The sequence below is a fragment of the Sus scrofa genome, chromosome 13, assembly GCF_054392235.1.
Source record: "Sus scrofa isolate SSC_HxYL_T2T_F1_AM1 chromosome 13, Sscrofa_HxYL_maternal_Yorkshire_Landrace_v2.0, whole genome shotgun sequence".
Lineage (NCBI taxonomy): Eukaryota > Metazoa > Chordata > Mammalia > Artiodactyla > Suidae > Sus > Sus scrofa.
In genome coordinates this window covers 205,430,300-205,450,278 of record NC_139395.1, presented here as the reverse complement: position 1 = coordinate 205,450,278, position 19,979 = coordinate 205,430,300, and the positions used below count along the sequence as shown (strand labels likewise).

Sequence of the window (19,979 nt, the reverse complement as noted above, 5' to 3'; positions counted from 1 at the left end):
TCCCAGGCTAGGGGTCGAATTGGAGCTGTAGCCACCGGCCTACACCAGAGCCACAGAAGACGGGATCCAAGCTGAGGCTGCAACCTACACCACAGCTCACGGCAATGCGGGATCGTTAACCCACTGAGCAAGGCCAGGGATGGAACCCGCAACCTCATGGTTCCTAGTCGGATTCGTTAACCACTGAGCCATGACGGGAACTCCACCTTCAGTTCTTCTTCAAGCTCATCTTCTCTGTCTCCTTACGTAGCCTTGGTCCAGTATGCTTTGTAAAACAGTACAGTGATGATTGAGAAAATAGTATTTATAGAGTTTGTGCATCAAAACAATGCAGGGAAACATCATTAACATAATAGGGGAGAGAGAGCTCCTTACATGTCAGAAGGTTGATAAGCCATTCATATCTGGAGAATATGCAACATGGTGCTGATTCATTAGATTAGGGGCATGTTAGTGACAGGATGACCTTAGCTTCGAGGCAAGGTGTTGTGGAATGAGAGTAAAGTAAAGGAAATCTGAAGCCTCATCTGGCAGACAGAAGAAATGATTATCTTTGGGAGGTGGGGAGTGTATTGACGGTGAATGAGCATGATGGGGGGGTGTTGCTTACTGAAATAAGAGAGAGTTCTACAAGGTGGAGGTTCCATGGTATAGGAATTCAATTGTAAAATTCATGAAACAGCACGTTTAGTGTTTATGTGCCTTACTTATGTACAACTCACCTCAAGAAAGAGTAAACAAAGGCGAGGATGGAGTAGAAGTGGGCAGAACCTTGATTTTATACTTCTATCAAGAAGAAATAGTTCCTTGATGCAACCCTACCTCCGTTTCTTCTTTCATACCTAGGAAAAGATTAAAAATCTTTTTTGTTTGTTTTTTAAATATTAACCTCATCTTCAGAATGTGCTCTTCGTATGGTGTTATGTAGACAATAGTTTCCTTTCATTTTTTTTTTGGTCTTTTTGCTATTTCTTGGTCTTGGGCTGCTCCCGCGGCATATGGAGGTTCCCAGGATAGGGGTCCAATCGGAGCTGTAGCCACCGGCCTACGCCAGAGCCACAGCAACGCGGGATCTGAGCCGCGTCTGCAACCTACACCACAGCTCACGCAACGCCGGATCCTTAACCCACTGAGCAAGGGCAGGGACCGAACCCGCAACCTCATGGTTCCTAGTCGGATTCGTTAACCACTGCGCCACGACGGGAACTCCTCCTTTCATTTTCTTAAACAGAAGTTCATGGTTAGTTATGCGCCTCTGTGACCTTCCCTTCTACCCCCGCCCCCAACTCAGCCTCAGAACGTTATGGTCATTTTGGCTTAATCTAACTTAGGAAGAATGGTAGTAATAATAGCTCATGATGAAGCACTTAGAATATTGCAGACATCCTGGTTATATAGGTGTTCCTTTCTTTCTCATAACCTAAGTTAGGTACAATAAATACGTGCATTTTTCTTACCAAAAAAAATTGAAGTTTAATGAGGTTGAGCAGCCAAAGTGTGATCACATGGTGAAATGTGGCAGAAATTTATAACTGTCTGTTATCAAATCACAATGTTAAGCTCTCTGGACTGTACTACCTCCCAGCAGTTTTCAAATTCTCATATAGAAACACATCTTTATTTGCATCTCAGGCTTTTTTTTTTTTTTTTTTTGCTTTTTAGGGCTGCACCCACAGCATATGGAGGTTCCCAGGCTAGGGGTCTAATCAGAGCTACAGCTGCCAGCATACACCACAGCCATAGCAATGCAGGATCTGAACTGCGTCTGCGACCTACACCATAGCTCATAGCAACACTGGATCCTTAACCCACTGAGCAAGGCCAGGAATCGAACCCGCAACCTCATGGTTCCTAGTCAGATTCGTTTCTGCTGCGCAACAACGGGAACTCCCAAGTTGTGTTTTAATTCACATAAGTTTTCCAGTTTGGAGGATTTTTTTTTCTTTTAAAAAATATTTTAACTGTCTTTCAGAAATGAAGAAAGTATTGTCTGAATACGTTCCTAAATTCTTTTTATTTTTTCCTTTTTACAGGCCACACCTGCAGTATTTGGAGGTTCCCAGGCTAGGGGTCAAATCGGAGCAGAAGCTTTCAGCCTACACACAGCCATAGTAACACCAGATCCAAGCTGCCTCTGTGACCTATGCTGCAGCTTGTGGCAACACTGGATCTCTAACCCACTGAGTGAGGCCAGGGAGCGAACCCACATACTCATGGAGACTACATCTAGTTCTTAACCCACTGAGCCACAGTGGGAACTTCCCCATTTCTAACTTCTTAAACAGAGTGCACCTTCCACCATGTATTAATCTGTTCTCATCATTGGATTCCATTAAGATGTACTAGGCTCTTCGTCAGAATGCCCCACGTTCATATGGAGGTATTTTTTTTTTTACCTTTTTAATCTGTTTTATTTTGTTATATTCCAAAATTATCATTCTTTAGAAGGAATTCTGATTTTTTTAAAATTTTTAGGTGTACAGCAAATATTTTGCAAAATGACAGTCACAATAAGTTTACTTAACATCCACCACTTCAAATAGTTACAGTTTTTTCCTTGTGATGAGAACTTTAAGGATTTACTCTCTTAGCAACTTTCAAATATACGATATAGGATTTTTAACTCTAGTCATCATGGGTGCATTATATCCCCAGTACTTATCCTATGAATGGAAATTTGTGCCTTTCGACGGCCTTCACCCAATTCCTCCCCCCACCCCACCCCCTGCGTCTGGCAACCACAAATCTGACTTCTTTTACTCTGAGTTTGTTTTTTGGATTCCAAACACAAGTGAGATTATATGGTATTCGTCTTTCTCTGTCCAACTTACTATCCTTGGTATAATGCCCTTGGGGTCCATCCACGTTGCAAATGACAGGATTTCCTTCTTTCTCATGACTGAGTATTAGTCAGATGTACTCCCCATCTTCTTTTCCATTCATCTGTCAATGTGTCAGACACTTAAGTAGTTTCCATGTCTTTGCTGACTATATTCACAGTCGCCTTTATGCAATTTCATCGAACTTGCTGTTCAGAAGTCCTTTGGCTAGTATAAATAATGCTGCAGTGAACATGAGGGTGCACATGTCTTTTCAAAATAGTGATTTAATTTCTTTCAGATAAATACCCCCAAACAGAATTGCTGGATCATATGATAGTTCTATTTTTAATTTTTTGATAAATCCCCATACGGTTTTCTGTAGGGGCTGCACCAATTTATAACCCCACCAACAATGCACAGGTGTCCCCCTTTCTCCATGTTTTCAACAGCTTTTGTTAGCTTGTCTTTTTGATGCCAGCCATTCTAATAGGCATGAGGTGACATATCGTTATGGTTTTGATTTGCATTTTCCCTGATGATTAGCGCTGTTGAGCACCTTATCATATACCTGTTGGCAATTTAAATATCCTTGGAAAAATCTCTATTTAGGCCCTTTCGTCATTTTATATTGGGTATCTATCTATCTATCTATCCATCTATCTATCTATATTTGGCTATTGAGTTTTATGAGTTCTTTTGAATATTAATCCATCATCAGTTACATGATTTGCAAATATTTTCTCTGATTCTGTAGGCTTCCTTTTCACTTTGTTGATTTTGTGTGTGTGATACGGCATTCTTATAGCTGTGTCTACCGTTCCTTTGTTGTTCACTTTATTCACAATCGCCCTTATGCCATTTCATTGAACTTGCTCTCCAAAAGTTCTTTGGGCAAAAGAGAATGTTAACAGACAAATAATAGAGCTAGAAATACAGATATTAGGGCCTTTTAGAATAGTTTTGAAAATTAAAATATCAATGTAGGAATGGGGGCCTGAAAGAGTCTCCTATTTAAAAAAAGTACAGATTTTCTTTTCTTTCCTTTTTTTTTTTTTTTTTTTTTTTTGCCACACATCCTTTTTGCATGGATTTGTCAAATTTAGAATTTTCTAGAGTTTTTATTTTTTCTCCTTTGCACTCTGCACTTTAGTTGTTATGATAACCTGAATGGGTAATAGCCAGACAAGTGTTTTATTGTGACTTTTAAAAAATCTTACTTGATGGGGAACAGGCTGATGATTTCTGTCAGCTCCTCATTAGAAGTCTTAAATCTCTAAGAGGCCATGGCCGTGAATGTTCTTCAGGATTGGTCTCTAGGCAACAGGATTCCAGGCAGATACTGCAGAGGATACAAAAGTGAATAGAAATAATATTAGAGAGTGAGTTTGGAAAAAGGAAGAATTTGTAAAAAAAATGTAGATGTATTTGAGATACATATATCAGAACATTCTAGTGTCTGGGAGAGAGGACCTGAAAGGAAACATAATTCAGATTAATTTCTTAAATTAGAATATGGGATTTTTTACTTACTTATTCAAGGCTTTTTATTATTAATTTTATCCAAATGTTCTGTTTAATGACATTTGAATTTTTATCAATAAAATGTAAAAGCTCATTAATATACTCTTAAAATATAATTTTGATTCAATTTTTTTTCCATGCCCTCAGCATGTGGAAGTTCCTGGGCCAGGGATCAAATCTGTGCCACAGCAGTGACTTGAGCCACTACAGTGACAATGCCAGATCCTTAACCTGCTGTGCCATAAGGGAACTCCAATTTTGGTTCAGTTTTGATCAGATGCCTCAAATTACAATCTTCTTTTTTAAAGAATGAAATAAGTAAGTGGCTAAGGAAAGCAGGACTTAAATATCTGAAAGTATGTCCCACCACTCAAGGACAGACTCTAAATTATCTCACTAATATCCTAAATAAATGAGGTCTCTGAATATTCTCTCCATTATAATAGTATCTTCAAGTGCTTTTAATGGTGATGAAATTACCCTGTTGAAATTAGAATTAATGTCACAGAGACTGATTTTTTGCGAACATCAGTGGAGCTCAAAAATTGAACCTTGCGAAAAAAATCAAAAGTGAGGTTAAGTCTATTATAAGTTCCACCTACTTTTATTTTCCTTGTCCCATCTACCTCCAGAAGCAAGTATAAAACAGACACTTTTGACCGCAGCAGATACACTCAGACCATATCTATAGGGAAGAATATAAGCGCTTGGGCAAAAATAAATGAGTACAATGAATAGGGAATAAAAAGACAAAAATCATCAAAAATATTCATTTATAGGAACAGAGCACCACCTGTTTCACATATGGTATTAAAGATAAGAAGAACTTAAAATGTCTTAGCTTTAACATTAGGGATAGCTCCTGGGTATATTAAAATGTAAAGATAAACAATATGAAATAGAAAATATATTTAGAGTTAAATATGATATCAGTAGACGAGGACACCTGTGCTATGCATACAGGGAGTTAGAGCCCTCTAAAAAGAAAAGACAGACAACTGTAATGTCTTAACCTTGTAGATACAAAGACCAAGAGAAACGGAAAGGACCAAAATAATGTAACTCTTCTCTGTGTGCTGGAGGGTTTACAGCGTGAAATAATTAGTGTACAGGAAGGAAACAGTGACTTTAACTTTCTTTAAAAATGTTTAAATTCAGAAATAACTTGTTCTCTTATTGCTTTACAAATGTAACTTACTTTTGTCGAACTTGCTATGCATTTTTCATCTGCTCCCTGAATATCCTCCAAAGGAAGCCACAATCAGATCTCCAGTTTTTTCATCTCTTTTTGCAAGACGGAAAAAGAAAAAAAAAAAAAAAAAGGTTGTCAAATTTATACACAGTGAATGAATTTGGCGCATACTGCATTTTGAATTGGGGAGGAAAGTATCCTTGATCTCTTGCCTTGGTTTTATTTCTGAACTTTTCTGTCTTTAGTCCTTTGCATTCCTATATAGACAATTCTAAATTTCCAAGACATCTTGTTCGATTTCATTATATCCTGGATGCATAAATCAGTGCTTTATTTTTTAAATTTAGCTGGATTTTTTTAGGATGCAAAGAATATTTTGCTATTAGCGAGCTTATGGTCTTAGGTTGTCAAATTTCGTAATTGGTTTTATTTTTCTCCTTGGATGTTATGCATATTCCTTTCTACCCTAAGGCACTGAGGTACTAGGGCAAGCAGGCCAAGATCCTTTGCTGTATGCTTTTCCCACATTCATTAAAATATACTTAGCCACTGACACTTTTAATAATACTTATCAGCTCTCTCTCAGGGTGTGCACTTCATCTTCAGTACATTTTCTGGATCATCATTAATTCTTACAACACTTCAGAGGGATACATAAGTGGGCCTTACTGGTCAGATTTCCATTCAGCCTAACTGTGGGGATCCTTCCATTGAGATAACAAAATAAAATTGGGACTTATTATCTCCATTGTACAGATGAAGAAAATGAGAATAAAAGAGTAAGTAGTGAAAGCAGGGGAAAGAAAGAGAGGAACAGAGTGGAAATGCTTTTTCAATCCCAGGTCTCAATCTCAATTTTTTTTTTTTTTTGTATTTTATCTTGTTACAGACCTCTATCTTGACGGGGGAAAACAAATGGAACCAGATGGGATGCTTTAGAAAATTCTGTATAAAACTTTCCCTAAGAATGCATAAAAAAGTGATAAAATTAAAAAACAAATAATCATGTCATGATTTGTGCATCCTAACTTTAGCATCTATTCAGAATGGGCACCTATTGCCACCTTATGGGATTTGGTTCTGGGGAGAAATTCAATTACTAGGATTTCCTAGGAGGAATCCATCATTTTCTGTGGATGTCTACATAGTACATTGAACAAGCATGATCCTACTATCTTTTTACAGGGAGCTCTCCCCTCCGTTGGCTAAAATTTTGACAAATCTGTGACTCCTCTGCTCATACTTAGTCCTTAAATCTCCTAAGTCTCAAAACACTCTCACTTGAAAATATTAAATATCTAACAGGAGATGTCAGGAGACATTTCAGACTTCGTGGCAGGATTCTCCCCATCTTCTAGCTGAGAACAGTAGTTGATGGGTCAGCTGTCTTCAGGGAGGGGATATGTAGCCAATTGCTCTCTTTTCCCACTCATTTACTACCCAGCAGTTCTGCTCTCCTCGGCACCCCACCAGCGTGAGAGCTGCGAAGAGGAAGAGAGAAAAGGAGGGCAAAGGAAAGTTCTGGCTCAGCTCCTGATGCTTAACTGGATCCCTGGCCTCTCCTGGGCCCCTCTGACAGCAGCCCCTAGGAGTCAGAGCTTCCTGACTGGCTTGATGGACTTCCTGTGTCTGTTTCTGGTGACAGGTGTCCCTTCCCCTGTTACCACCTTCTGGCCTCCCATCACTCACTCTGTACACAGACTCAGCCATCTCCCCTGCTACAGCCTCACTGCCCCGAGGTGGTTCTCTTGGGACCTAGAACAGCTCCCAGCTGACCTTACCCCATAAGGCCCACATCTGATAGATAGTCACATTGATTGCTGCCCCCCCACTTCATATGTTAAGCTCTAACCCCCCAGGTGATGGCATTTGGAGGGGGGAACCCTTTGGGAGGTAAGTAGGCTTTGATGAGGTCATGAGGGTGGAGACCCCATGGTAGGATTCGGGCCCTTCTGAGAAGAAGAAGAGACACTAAAGCTTTCTCTCTTTGCCATGTGAAGGTGTAGTGAGAAGGCAGTTATCTGCAAGACAGGAAGAGGGCACCTTGCTCTTGAGCTTCCCAGCCTCCAGAATTGTGAGAAAATAAATGTCAGTTGTCTAAGTCACCCAGTCCACGTTACTTCTTAGAGCACTCCCAGCTAAGACACTGCCCTATACTTGGCTGGGATGTAAATTCCCTAGACCCAGACCTTTTACCCCCTTTAAACTGCCATAGACTCCCTGCTTTGGCCATAAAATATTCCATTTGGTTCATTTTTCCTCCCTTTCCAATTTGCCTTCAAATTGCTCAAGACCATAATCCTTCTCCTTTAGCCAGTCTGATCCATTCATTGATATTTTCACATTCCATGTGCATTTAGTCCCAGCAGCGCTGCACTCATATTATAACCTCCTGCCTGTCTGCCCAACCTCATTTCCAGTTTCACTCATGAATGCCCTTAGATCCAGGTATACTGGGCTTTCAAAGTATCTCAAATGCCCTGTGTTGTGGCTGCTGTAACAGATGACCAAAAACTACAGCTTAAAACAGCAGAAATTTGTTCTTATAGTTCTGGGAGCCGGAAGTCCACAAGCAGGGCTGTGTTCCCTCTGGAGACTCCAGGGGAGAATTATTTCTCACCTTATCCAATGTCCAGTGTTTGTTGACAGCCTTGGCTTGTGCTCAAGCTTCTGTCTCCATGGTCACATTGCTTTCTCCTCTTCTGTCTGTCAAATCTCCCCAGGGCGTCCCTTAGAAGGACACTTCTCCCTAGAGTTAGAATCCACCCAGATAATTCAGGATGATCTCCTGATCTCAAGATGCTTAATTACATCTGCAAAGACCCTTTCCAAATAAAGTGATGTTCACAGGTTCTGGGAACTGGGATGTGGATATATCTTTTGGAGGACCACCATTCAACCCAAGATACTTGCCAATGCCTTTTCTCCCCTCCCAAATGGGGTATTGCTGTCTCCACTCTTGTCTCAGGCAATCTCTGTGTCATTCTCCTGACATCCTCCTGAAACACAGCTGCATTCTTGCCACTGACTTTACAGTCTTCCCTTTTCCCTGTTTTTCAAAGTCCTTCGTGACCTTTTTGCTGTTTAGTTCTCCAAACCCACCTGCACCATTAAACACCTTCCTACCATCAAAGCTGGATCTTACTTTACTGATCACTTCTTTCTTAAAATATGCCCTAATCTCTCCCAGTTTCCCACAGGTTATTTCCACTTCCTGAAACCTTTTTTTTTTTTTTTCCTTCCTTGACTGATTCACCTTTCAAATCTCATTTTAATTACCCCTTCCTTAATATTCCTAAATATCTTCTTGTCTTTCTTCCATGGTAGAGGTTAAAGCAGGTGCTTTCTGGATCACTGTTGTACCCATGGATCGTAAGCAAACACCTGAACAAGTACTTCATCCATAACTGATGAATATATGAAGAGCGATGTTCCTCACTCTTTTTTAAGAACTTAATCAAATGTAAGTGATGGAAATTTTGTAAAGAAAGCTGATGCCAAATTCAGCTGCTTGGAATTTAAAACTCAGTGAAAACATATGATACAAAATGAAATGGGAACTCAACTTGAGATCCAATTTAGACATTTTAATTCAGTGAAGGGCATAACATCAATATTTACATGTGGGTCTCCTGAAAGAGAGACCCTATGTGTTGCTCATTCTTCAGTGTAGAATAGAACGTGTGTTTCTTAGTCATTTGAAACAATACATTTAGGGCCTTTCATCCTAAATAATTGATTGATTGGCTGAAGAGCAGTTAGTTTCACATTATCACAGTGGTGTTTTCAGACACAGTAGGTATGACACTTGCTCAGCTTAGTCATATGGATGTAAGCCTCACTTCACTGAGCCCATGGTATTTTACTAACTTGAATTTAGGGTTCCCACTGTGGTGCAGTGGGATTGGAGGCATCTTGAGAGCGCTGGAATGGAGGTTAGATCCCCAGCCTGGCACGTGGGTTAAGGATCCGGCATTGCCAAAGCTTTGGCTTGGGTAAAAACCGTGGCTTTGATCTGATTTGTGGCCCAGGAACTAAAATAAATAAATAAATACCTTGAATTTAAAATAGATAAAAGACCAAATTATATTTCTTGGCCCCATGTGATGTTAGAACTTCCCTTAGGGAATATTTTAAGAAGCAAATTAGTAGCAGAAGGGCAAAATAAGGGTCAAGATCTATGGAACAGAGCCAACAGGTTCTGTGACCATTTTTCACCGTGGGCATCCTTCTCATAGCCCTCTTGCTAGCTGATTTGCTTTTTAAAAATGACCTTGTCTTTCTTATAGAATCAAATCCAAATTCTAGTTGAAAGGTCTATTTTATGTTCTGTGAGTCGAGTGATAACAAGATTGATGAGATAATCTTTGAAATCATGAACTGGTGAATTGATTGGCACAAACTGTTTACATAAAAGGAGTTACTGCTGTTGTTCCCTGGAATTTTTGTGATTTGGATTTCCTTATGAGGGTACATTGCTGGGAAAGAATTCATTTGCAAATTAAATCTGAGCAGATGTGAGAATATTTTAAGGACCAGTCAAAATTATTAAGACTGTTGGCTTTCATTTCAAGTAAAGAAGAAAAAGTTAAAAACCTTGATGCCAGTGAAACTTAGTGGAACTAAACTGAATACTCTTTAGTAATCTTCCTACATCACTGAAAGCAAGTAATTAATAGGTTAGTGTCCAATAAATGCTTTTCATTACTGGCAGATATTTGCAAGTTTGTCATTCCATTGGACTTTAGCGGTCCAAAAACAGTTAGGAGAAATTTGAAGGAGAGCTTAAATGACACAAAGAAAATAAAGTATACATTTCCATTAAGATTCACTCACATCTGGTAGGAAATTGATCTTTTTTGCTGAATGTGGGTTAGGTTGGCAGTAGAACAGGGCACTGGATAAATAATAGGTCTGAACCAGTTGGCAATTTCTAGGTTGCTGGACTAAATTTTCTCTCCATGTAGGAAACTCTGATCTGCCTGTTTTCAAAGAGTCAACCATATCTTTTAATGGCTATCTAGGAGCAGAAAAGATGACAATCCATTGTTGTTTCCATATTTCTAAAAAATGTTGTTACTGTTTTACTAGTTTTGCACATTACCAATCAGAAATTTTGGGGGAAATATTTTTCTATGTTGAATATTCATTGTGTATACCCACGATTTCTTCCCATATTTTAAACGCATTTAGTCGACTGACAAAATGAAATAGAATGAAGACTGAAAAGAAAATAACAGTAATATTCCTAATGACATTTATTCCATGTGATTTCTGTAAATGGTAATGTTTTGACTTAAAGCACTGTTTCTTTTTTGTTGACAAATTGCTACAAAAATCATTTCCTTTGCCAGTTCTACATATCTGAGTGTACTTGGTGTTTCTCCTGAGCTCCATTCTTCACCTCCTGAATCAATTGTAACTGAGACAGAAAGCTTTTAAGCTGCTTTGAATCTCTTTGTTACCCTAGCTCATTTATTCCTAACTCTGACTCTATATTAGCACCACCAGAGTAACTTTAAAAATGTAATAATATCTTGGAGTTCCCATGGTGGCATGGCAGAAAGGAATCCAACTAGTATCCATGAGGATGCAGGTTTGATCTCTGGCCTTGCTCACTGGTTTGGGGATCCAGCATTGCTGTGGCTGTGGTGTAGGTCACAGACCTGGCTCGGATCCCGTGTTGCTGTGGTTGTGACATAGGCCAGCAGCTGTAGCTCTGATTCGACCCCTAGCCTGGGAACTTCCATATGATGCACGTGCAGCCCCCAAAAGGGGGGGGGGTTACAAAAATTAAAAAATAATAATATCTGCATTTCACTCTCAGAGATTCTAATTTCATTGATCTGGCTTAGGGCCCAGGTATCAATATTTTTCTGTGACTTAATTTAAATTTAAATGAAGCCAGAGCTGAGGACCACAGTGTTCACTCCGAGGCAAAACAAGACTGGCTTTTCCTTTCTTTACCAAATCAAGTGTTCTCTGGGGCTCATGCAGCTCGATAACTCAAAGAGCCTGAGACCCACACCTGATTCCTTGGAAGTTTCATCTGTCTTGGGATAGAGTATTTCCAAGGCCCACTCCTGGGCTTGAATTTTGTTTCCTGAGTTGAAACCACTTACGATGTCTCATTCTGACAACAGAATTGTTGCCCCTAAAACTGAAGCTCAGAGATGTCAAGTCACGAAGCTCGTTGGTGGTGGAAGCTGGATTTACACCATGGTGCACTGAATCCATGTCTCGTGCTCTGAATCACAGCACTGATGTATGAGTCAGGCTAGGACCCTGAAATCTCCGTGGCTCAACCCAATGCCATTTTATTTCTCAATCACCTCAGCAGCTCATGTGTGTGGCTTCCCCCTCGAGCCATGACTCAGGGACCCAGCCTCCTTCCATACTGTGGGACCCCCATCCCAGAATCCTTTGCTTCTATTCACACAGGTAGGCGGAGGAAGTGAAAGGAGGTGAGGAAGAAGTGCCAACTCTTAACTGATCTTGACAGGAAGTGAGGCAGCCTTTCCTTTCATCTTCCGTTGATGAGAATTAGTCATGCAGCCCCTCCCTTCCAAGATGCATGGAAAGCCCAGAAATGTGGAGGAGTTATGTAGCTTTTACTATTTTCCTTGCTGCCAACAAGAAATCTTGCTGTCAGCACTCACCTGCCTTACGTGGATATGTGGAACCAAAGATGATGCGGCCCTGAATTCCCCATTGCTGTGTTGTGTTTCTTCTCCTTGGATCTACTTCTCTGCCCAGTCTGCATAAATTTGATCAGAAGAATCTTCCCTCTTGGTAATGAGCCACACTATAATTTCCCCTTCTGCCTGTCCACATAGACAACAAGTTACTTAAAAAACAACAATTTACTTCATCTCACCAGCATACACAGCTTATATTGGCTAATTGTCTTCTCCCCAGTAAGAGAACTGTTATTTCTCAAGCCAGTCCTCCTCCATTTTGGCTATACTGTTAGATGGAACAGGATGAATGTGCCCAGTTTCTGAGACATACAGCAGAGACATAATTGTGATGTAATACCACTCTAATGCTTCCAACCAGGCGTAATTCCCTTTCTTTATGTTGCATGGTTATAAGAATGAGTAGCCTGCTAGTCCATTGGAATTTCAAAGAATACAGTGAAACATTCAAGCAGATTATAATAGCTGCTTCTAAAATTACACAGAGCCCATCTGATTTTTTGCATCTTTTATTCTTTAAAAAAAAGCATTATGTAAGATATCTCCCACACCAACTCTTGTGTCATGGTCTAGCCATTTTCACCAAGATATCTGAGACCAAACTATGTCCAAAGTAGAAATAATTAATAAAGAACTGGCTTGAGGGAGTTCCAGGTGTGACACAGTGGAAACAAATCCTACTAGTATCCATGAGGCATTGCTATGAGCTGTGGTTAGGTCCCAGACAGGGCTCAGATCCCATGTTGCTATGGCTGTAGTGTAGGCCGGCAGCTGTAGCTCCGATTCACCCCCTAACCTGGGAACTTCCATATGCCATGGGTGAGACCCAAAAAAAAAAAAAAAAAAAAAGGCTTGATAATACACGAATATATGCAGTTATAATTACATTAAATATTAAATACTACCTTGATAAATTTTACATCTCCACAGGCTTGAGATTGTTGCTTATATTGACAATTAATGAGATGAATTATTGAGAAGAGATATTCTCTTTCCATCTCAGAATTGGAGGTGATGCTGCAGGAGAGATTTGTGTGACTATATGTAGCTTAAATTACAATTAGCCAATATTCATAGGATTTTGTTCTTCTTGGACTGTAATTAATTATCATAGTGAATCTTAACTCTCTTCTAATCTTTCTTCAGTGTTCATTAAGCTGAGATGTCCACCTCTCCTTTGCTCTCCTTTCTTGACCTGCAGCAGCTATATTATTAAAGTGGAATTTCTGCTAATTAGTTGTGGTACTGGGGAGCTAGAGGGGACCTCAGGCATCAGCTGATCCAATTAGATCCTAACTGCACAAAGACTTGGATTGGGAGATCAGACTGCATGAAGCAATCTAAGAATAGCTCAAAGACTATTATTTTTAATTTATGTTTTGCAGAGGTTTAAGGACATTCATTTCAGAGAAGGGCAATTAAGAGTTCATTGATTATACAAATAAAACAAACCTCCTAACTAGGCATGCTCATTATGCTCAAAGTTTATATAATACAATATTAAAGCGTACACATGCTTTTTATAAACATATTCATCGTTGGAAAACACACTTGGTTGAAATCAGACCAGTAGGGAACAGTGGTAAGCAAAATTTCTCTCCTGCTCTATGATAGTTTCTGGGCCTGATGCTTCCCTTCATTCCTATGAAAGTTCAGAGCTTTCCCTCTGCAGGGATCCCTTCTTTGAGAGGGATAAGAGATCTGGTGAACTAAATGTACTGAAGTGTTACATGCTGGAAGGGAATTATTCAATAATGGAAAAGATGTCTCCAGATTTAGTGACCTCTAAGTATGGGAGGGTGTCCAAAAGCTTTGGGAGACTGGGGATAGCACAGAGTTATAATAATCCTTCGGGAGTTTGAATTGGATGACCTGAAAGCACTATTATCTTTACCTCCGATGTTCTGTGTTCTGTGTTTTTGAATTCCCTCCTCCGCACCTTCTTTCCTGTCCCACTTTCATCATCAGGTTGAGCATTTCACCATGTTTTGCCCAGATCATTACAGTGGTCTTTTCATAGAACCACCTGGATACAGGCTGTTACGGATCATATCCACTCTTCACATTACTCTTAGATGTGAACTTTGCATGCAGCTTTTCTCCTGTTTTTCCATAAATTCAAATTTTTAAAAAAGGCCAAGTTCTTTACAATGTTATCGAAGCCCTTCCTTGTCCACCATCCCCAGACCCCCACTCATCCTCCAGCCTCATCTACCTCTTTTCCCTTTCTCTTGAGCAGCTCTCAACCTTTCATGGTCCCTGAAGACATCACAATATCTTCCATTCCAATGGCATTTATACCTTGTTCTTTTGATCTGAAGTGTGCTTCTGCTCTAGTCCTCTCAGTGCCCTTTGATTAATTCCTAATCTTCCATCTTCCCACTGATACGTACTCTCACACACACCGCATCTGTACTCACACCTACGCACTCACACATGCCTGCACACAACACTCAGACTTACATTTGCTCTCCTCTGCTCTCACAGAACCCAGTCCCTGCTTTGCCATGTGCACTCAGTGCTGTATATTATAATTACATGCATGGAAATGTGTCTTCCCCAGGCTTTGTATTCCTTGACTCTCCAACATATATGTAGGAAATACTCAAATTATGTTTGGTGTTAAATAATTTAAGACTTTTTTGAAAGGAGGCCTTTCAAAACAGATGGCCACTAGAAATCCTCATAGTCGCACACTTCTATACTTGCTTGACGTTTCCTTTCTGACTCTGTGGTATCATTTAGATATTTAGGTGAAAGATGAACAGAACTGACATTTGGGGGCATTTGTCTCTATCTGCCCTGCATTCTTTATAATTCCAGCTTACAGCTGTAAACTCAGACTTGGGCTTGGACTCCCAATAATGTCAGCTGTAGACAGTTACAGTGCATGTAACTGTATGCCTCTGCTCCTGAATTAACCACCTTTACTTCTCCCATGCATGTCCCCATTGGTTACATAGAAGAGGTCTGGGGACAGGCATTTGAGCCAAGCTGGGCTATTCATGGCACTCCTGGCCTTGGCCAAGTGGACTGTTCTATAGGAGGGTCCCCAACTCCAGCAGAACCAATCACATTCCTTCCCTGGGATTGCATCTACTCTAATGAGATGTGATTGGAAGCAGTTTTCCTCTCATGGATAATTTTAATCCATAAAACTCCAAAACTGGAGCTATGCAGAGGCAGCCATCTACAGTAAGAGAGAATGACATTGATGCTATGACAAGGATGTATTGCTTGTGAATGACTTTAAGAATCATTAAAATGGGTATGAGGCTACAGAATCTACGAGGAAGCCAGAGTGCGACAGTTCTGATCAACCACCTCAGGCTGGCACAAGTGAAATTCTGAACAAGTCTTTCAGTGAAGTGTGATTAGGTAGCCTAAGAGAGGTCTGGGCATCCTCAGGTCTGGGCATCCTCAGGCTGTAAGAATTGTGTGCAAATAATAAATGTCAGAACTGAGCAAATCATTGGCAGGCATAGAACAGAGACCTCCCCAGTAGATGGTGATCAGTCGCTGGTTTGTCTTGGCAGAGGATGGGACTTGCTAGGGCCTGGGAAGAGGATTACTGTTGTTTGAGTGAGCCGACTAGCTTGTAATGTAGAGTCCAGCAGTTGGCAGAGCCACGTGAGACAGTACAGGGTATGGCAACACATGGCTCAATGCCAGGGGTCCATTACATCATCGAGGTCTGTTACCTGCTTCAGCAGTTAATCTGGAAAGGTTTACAACCACTAACATCCACCCTGGTCTTAAGGGAACCTTATTAAATTTTCAAATGTCTAAGCCTGAAAGATAGCTGCTATTCTGCCAAATCAATAACTGCATAAGCCCCACATTTCTTTGAAACTCTCCATGCTGGAGTCGATGGAAAGGAAATCATATTATTCCGAGGGTTCTGATTTTCATAATTCAATTCAATCTCTTAAATTGTGCATGCTCTCAGGACTTAAATCTCAATAAAGGGACTTTCAGTAGAAATTTTTATGTTCATTGTTTAACAAAACTGGTTTGTGATATTTTTGTCTACTTAAAATATGATAAAAAGGTACAGAAAGAAAAAGAAGAAAGTCCTGTCTAAAGTTATCATTATGAGCAAGTTAAGATAATTAGCTTGGTGTGAAGTTTCAGCAAAGGTTACCGCCAAAGGGTGAACTGTGCCAAAGCATTATACATGAGAGTACTAGATCTAGAAGTAATTGGGAAATGTTTGGGTTTGGAAGGCAAGAGGCAAGGAAACCTGTGTGCAGTGGCTGTGTCTACTTAAATCTAGTTTATGATTGCATGTCTCATATATTCTTCATTTCAAGGCATTTTTATGAACTGGATACTGTGCAGCAAGGGGCAATCACCTACATGGAAGACATTCCACTCATTGCCTCTTATTTACTACCTCATTCACTCAGCCATCAGGTCTCAGAGCTTCAGGTGCCCCAGCATCCCAGGAATTGTTCTCTCCTCTTCTTCCCTGCTTCCCAATGGGACTTTGTTCATCTTTACATGCCTTGTGCTCATTAGAGTATCTGGAACAACAGAGAGACTCCATAAACATTTGGCAAGTGGATGAGGGAATATAAACAAGGCAGTTCACTGCAATAGAAACAACTCCAGGGTAAAAATTAGGACCACTGAGCTATATCTTTACCATAAAACTGGCTAGAAGATCTTTATTTTAGCCTCTCAAGGGTTTGTTTGTTTGTTTTTAACTGCAAAACCAGTGGGTTGGATTTAATTTCACACATGCATCCTCTGGGTCAAAAAACTATTATATTTAAATAAGAAAAAGTATTAAGAAATCATTCCTATTCTTTTTAGTCTATTGCATTCATTTTTTATAATGGTTCTCTTTTGCTGAGTATAATAAAGTTCTTAATTGTTTCTTACCTTCATCTTCTATGCCTGGAAATAGTTAACCTTCAAAATCTCTCCTTCTTTGTTGACTATTCCATATGTCCCTCTAAAATCCTTGAAGAAGATGTATCATTCAACTTTGTATCTCAGCACCCAGAGTAGGGCCCAGCACATGGTAGAAAACCAATATATATTTCATGAATAAAGTAATGATTATTTCTATCTAGTGATAGCTGCTTAGAATTATAGGCATTAATGGCTGAGGAATAAATCAAACATCTCCAGGGTATGACTGGAACATCAAACCAATTTAAGTATGGGTCAATACTACTTTTCCAAATTATGCTATTAAATAAACAGTAAAATGAATCACATTCGTGAGTATTGCACAAAAAGGTTCTGGAAACTTCTATAACTATGAATGATTGCACTTAGATTTTGACATGCAGTATGTTATGTTGTGCTCTCTCTTAAGGCTCTACTGGCAGCTAATCTGATCATGACATTTGAATCCACACACTATATTAAACAAGTTAAGTAATAATAGGTCAGGGAATCTCCACTTGGCTTCCTGTTTCCTAAATAAAAATTAAATATATTCCTACATAATCATATATATGGGATGTATTTAATTGCTATCATGAACATTACTATTTTTTTTTCTCTTTAGGGCCGCACCTGGAGCATATGGAAGTTCCAGGGCCAGGGGTCAAATCGGAACTGCAGCTGCTGGCCTATACCACAGCCACAGCAACACCAGATCCAAGCCTGCACCTGTGACCTGCAGCACAGCTGGCAGCAACACCAGATCCTTAACCCACGGAGCTAGGCCAGGGATTGAACCCTAATCCTCATAGACACTATGTTGGGTTCTTAACTTGCTGAGCCACAACAAGAACTCCAATTACTATTATTTTATTGTATTCTTTTGATCTTCATTGGACTCAACTTCTATCTAACATAGGAATTGAGTACTTGTTTAGGAAATCACTGGAGAGAAGTGCAAACCAACCAATTCTCAAAGGCTGCTTTTTGGCTTGAATTATTCTTGCTTTCTTCACCAATCATATCTGGTGATAAAGCCTTGTTGTGCAGGTCCCCCTACCATTCACAACACATTCAAGATCATTTTTTATTTTCATTTTGTGTACTTCTTTGACGCCTAGGCCATGTACGGATTTCTGAAAGGTCTCTCACTGAATCGTAAAAATTTAACTCTACATACGATGGAAGATGAATGAGGCCAGTTTAATAGAAGTTGAATGCAGCCTCATGCTTTCTTGGTGCTGATATGCTTTTCTGTAATTTTTTCGCAGGGATCTCAAAGCAATGGTGCAGATCCTTAAAACTACAATTTCCATATTAAAGATTTCTTTTAAATTTTTTTTATTGTGGTATAGTTGAGTTACAACGTTGTACAAGCTTCAGGTTTACAGCAAAGTGAATTAGTTATACATATAAATATATCTATCCTTTTTCCCATATAGATTATTATAAAACATTGAGTAGACCTCCCTGACCAAGTAGTAGGTCCTTGTTAGTTATCTGCTTTATATATAGTACTGTGTATGTGTTAATCCTATTCGCCCAATTTATCTCTCCCCACCCACCCACCAGAGTTTCCCCTTTGGCAACTCTGATTTTGAAATCTGTGAATTTGTTTCTGTTTTATAAATAAGTTCTTTTTGTATAATGTTTAATTAGATTGCACATGTAAGTGATATTATGTGATATGTGTCTTTCTCTGTCTGACTGACTTCATTTACTATAATCTTTAAGTCCATCCATGTTGCTGCAATCTAATTTTATTATTCTGAGGACAACAGAGAAATTACCTTTTATAAAGCCCCCCCAAAGAGGATATGTTAAATGAAGTTATTAGAGAGAAAGACTACAATGAAAAAAAAAGCAAAATAAACATCTTAGGCATGTCTGAATTTTACAGGATTTTTTTTGCAAGAATAAAGACTTATTGGGAAAATCATACAGATTTTAACCTTCATAAGTACTTTACACATGGAATTGAAACAATATTTAGCAACAATTTAACCACTTGAAATTATAGTTGTCTTATTGATATATATATATATATATATAAATGTATATGTAGCTAGATAGGTATGTAGAAATAGATATAGATAGAGATATACTTAATGCTGGGATCTATTGTGATTAATGGAAGTGGCAGAACTAAATAAGTACTCTTCATATTGAAAATCATCCTCCGTTGAGATTGTTTTTCTATTATTACTCTTCTCTACAGGTTTATTAAAGCAACAGGGAGAAAATACATCATTTTCAAATTAAGCAAGCCAGAGTTTTGCTAAAATTATATACCTTATAAACTGCCAATACGTGTAGAATAAAATATTGATTTTGAAGACTTTTGAACATGATAATATTGTATTACTTCTTTCAATGCATTAGCTGAAAGAACAATTATTCTGAAGAAGAATTTTTCCAAGTTTTTTCTTCTCATATCTGCTTTTTACTTTCAGCCCTATAGCTGCAATGATATGTTTTCATAACTTTAATTCATAACTTATGGATTATTATGAATAAATAGGATTTTTCATATTTCTTCAATAGAAAGATAAAATGCTTTTGTTGCATTTATTTTTCATTATAATTGAAAATGAACTCATTTTAAATGTATTCTTTTGAAATTGCAGTCATTTTTTTCCCAGAAAATTCTCACATCTGAAAATTTTACCTCCCACTTAATGTACTTCTTTTTTTTTTTTTTTTTTTTTTTTTGGTCTTTTTTGCCATTTCTTGGCCACTTCCACGGCATATGGAGGTTCCCAGGCTAGGGGTCGAATAGGAGTTGTAGCCGCCGGCCTACACCAGAGCCACAGCAATGTGGGATCCGAGCCACATCTGCAACCTACA

The 19,979-nt window shown here is 39.1% G+C and overlaps 1 protein-coding gene and 1 long non-coding RNA gene across 3 annotated transcripts in view; one reads left to right on the top strand and one right to left on the bottom strand.

Moving 5' to 3' along the window:
- Positions 1-16,662, bottom strand: part of LOC102161036 (uncharacterized) — a 67,266-nt gene extending 50,604 nt beyond the window's left edge. The window contains exons 1-8 of one of the 2 annotated variants that reach the window (XR_014825108.1): positions 16,630-16,662; positions 14,128-14,335; positions 12,195-12,359; positions 8,156-8,284; positions 5,542-5,627; positions 4,040-4,161; positions 2,832-3,047; positions 723-842 (exon numbers count right to left, since the gene is read on the bottom strand). This is a non-coding gene — a long non-coding RNA (uncharacterized LOC102161036). Of the gene's footprint in view, positions 1-722; positions 843-2,831; positions 3,063-4,039; positions 4,162-5,541; positions 5,628-8,155; positions 8,287-12,194; positions 12,360-14,127; positions 14,336-16,629 lie in introns of those variants that run through there. The other variant, XR_014825109.1, reaches the window with a different exon arrangement.
- CYYR1 (cysteine and tyrosine rich 1) overlaps positions 1-19,979 on the top strand; it is a 106,034-nt gene that overhangs the window by 63,785 nt on the left and 22,270 nt on the right.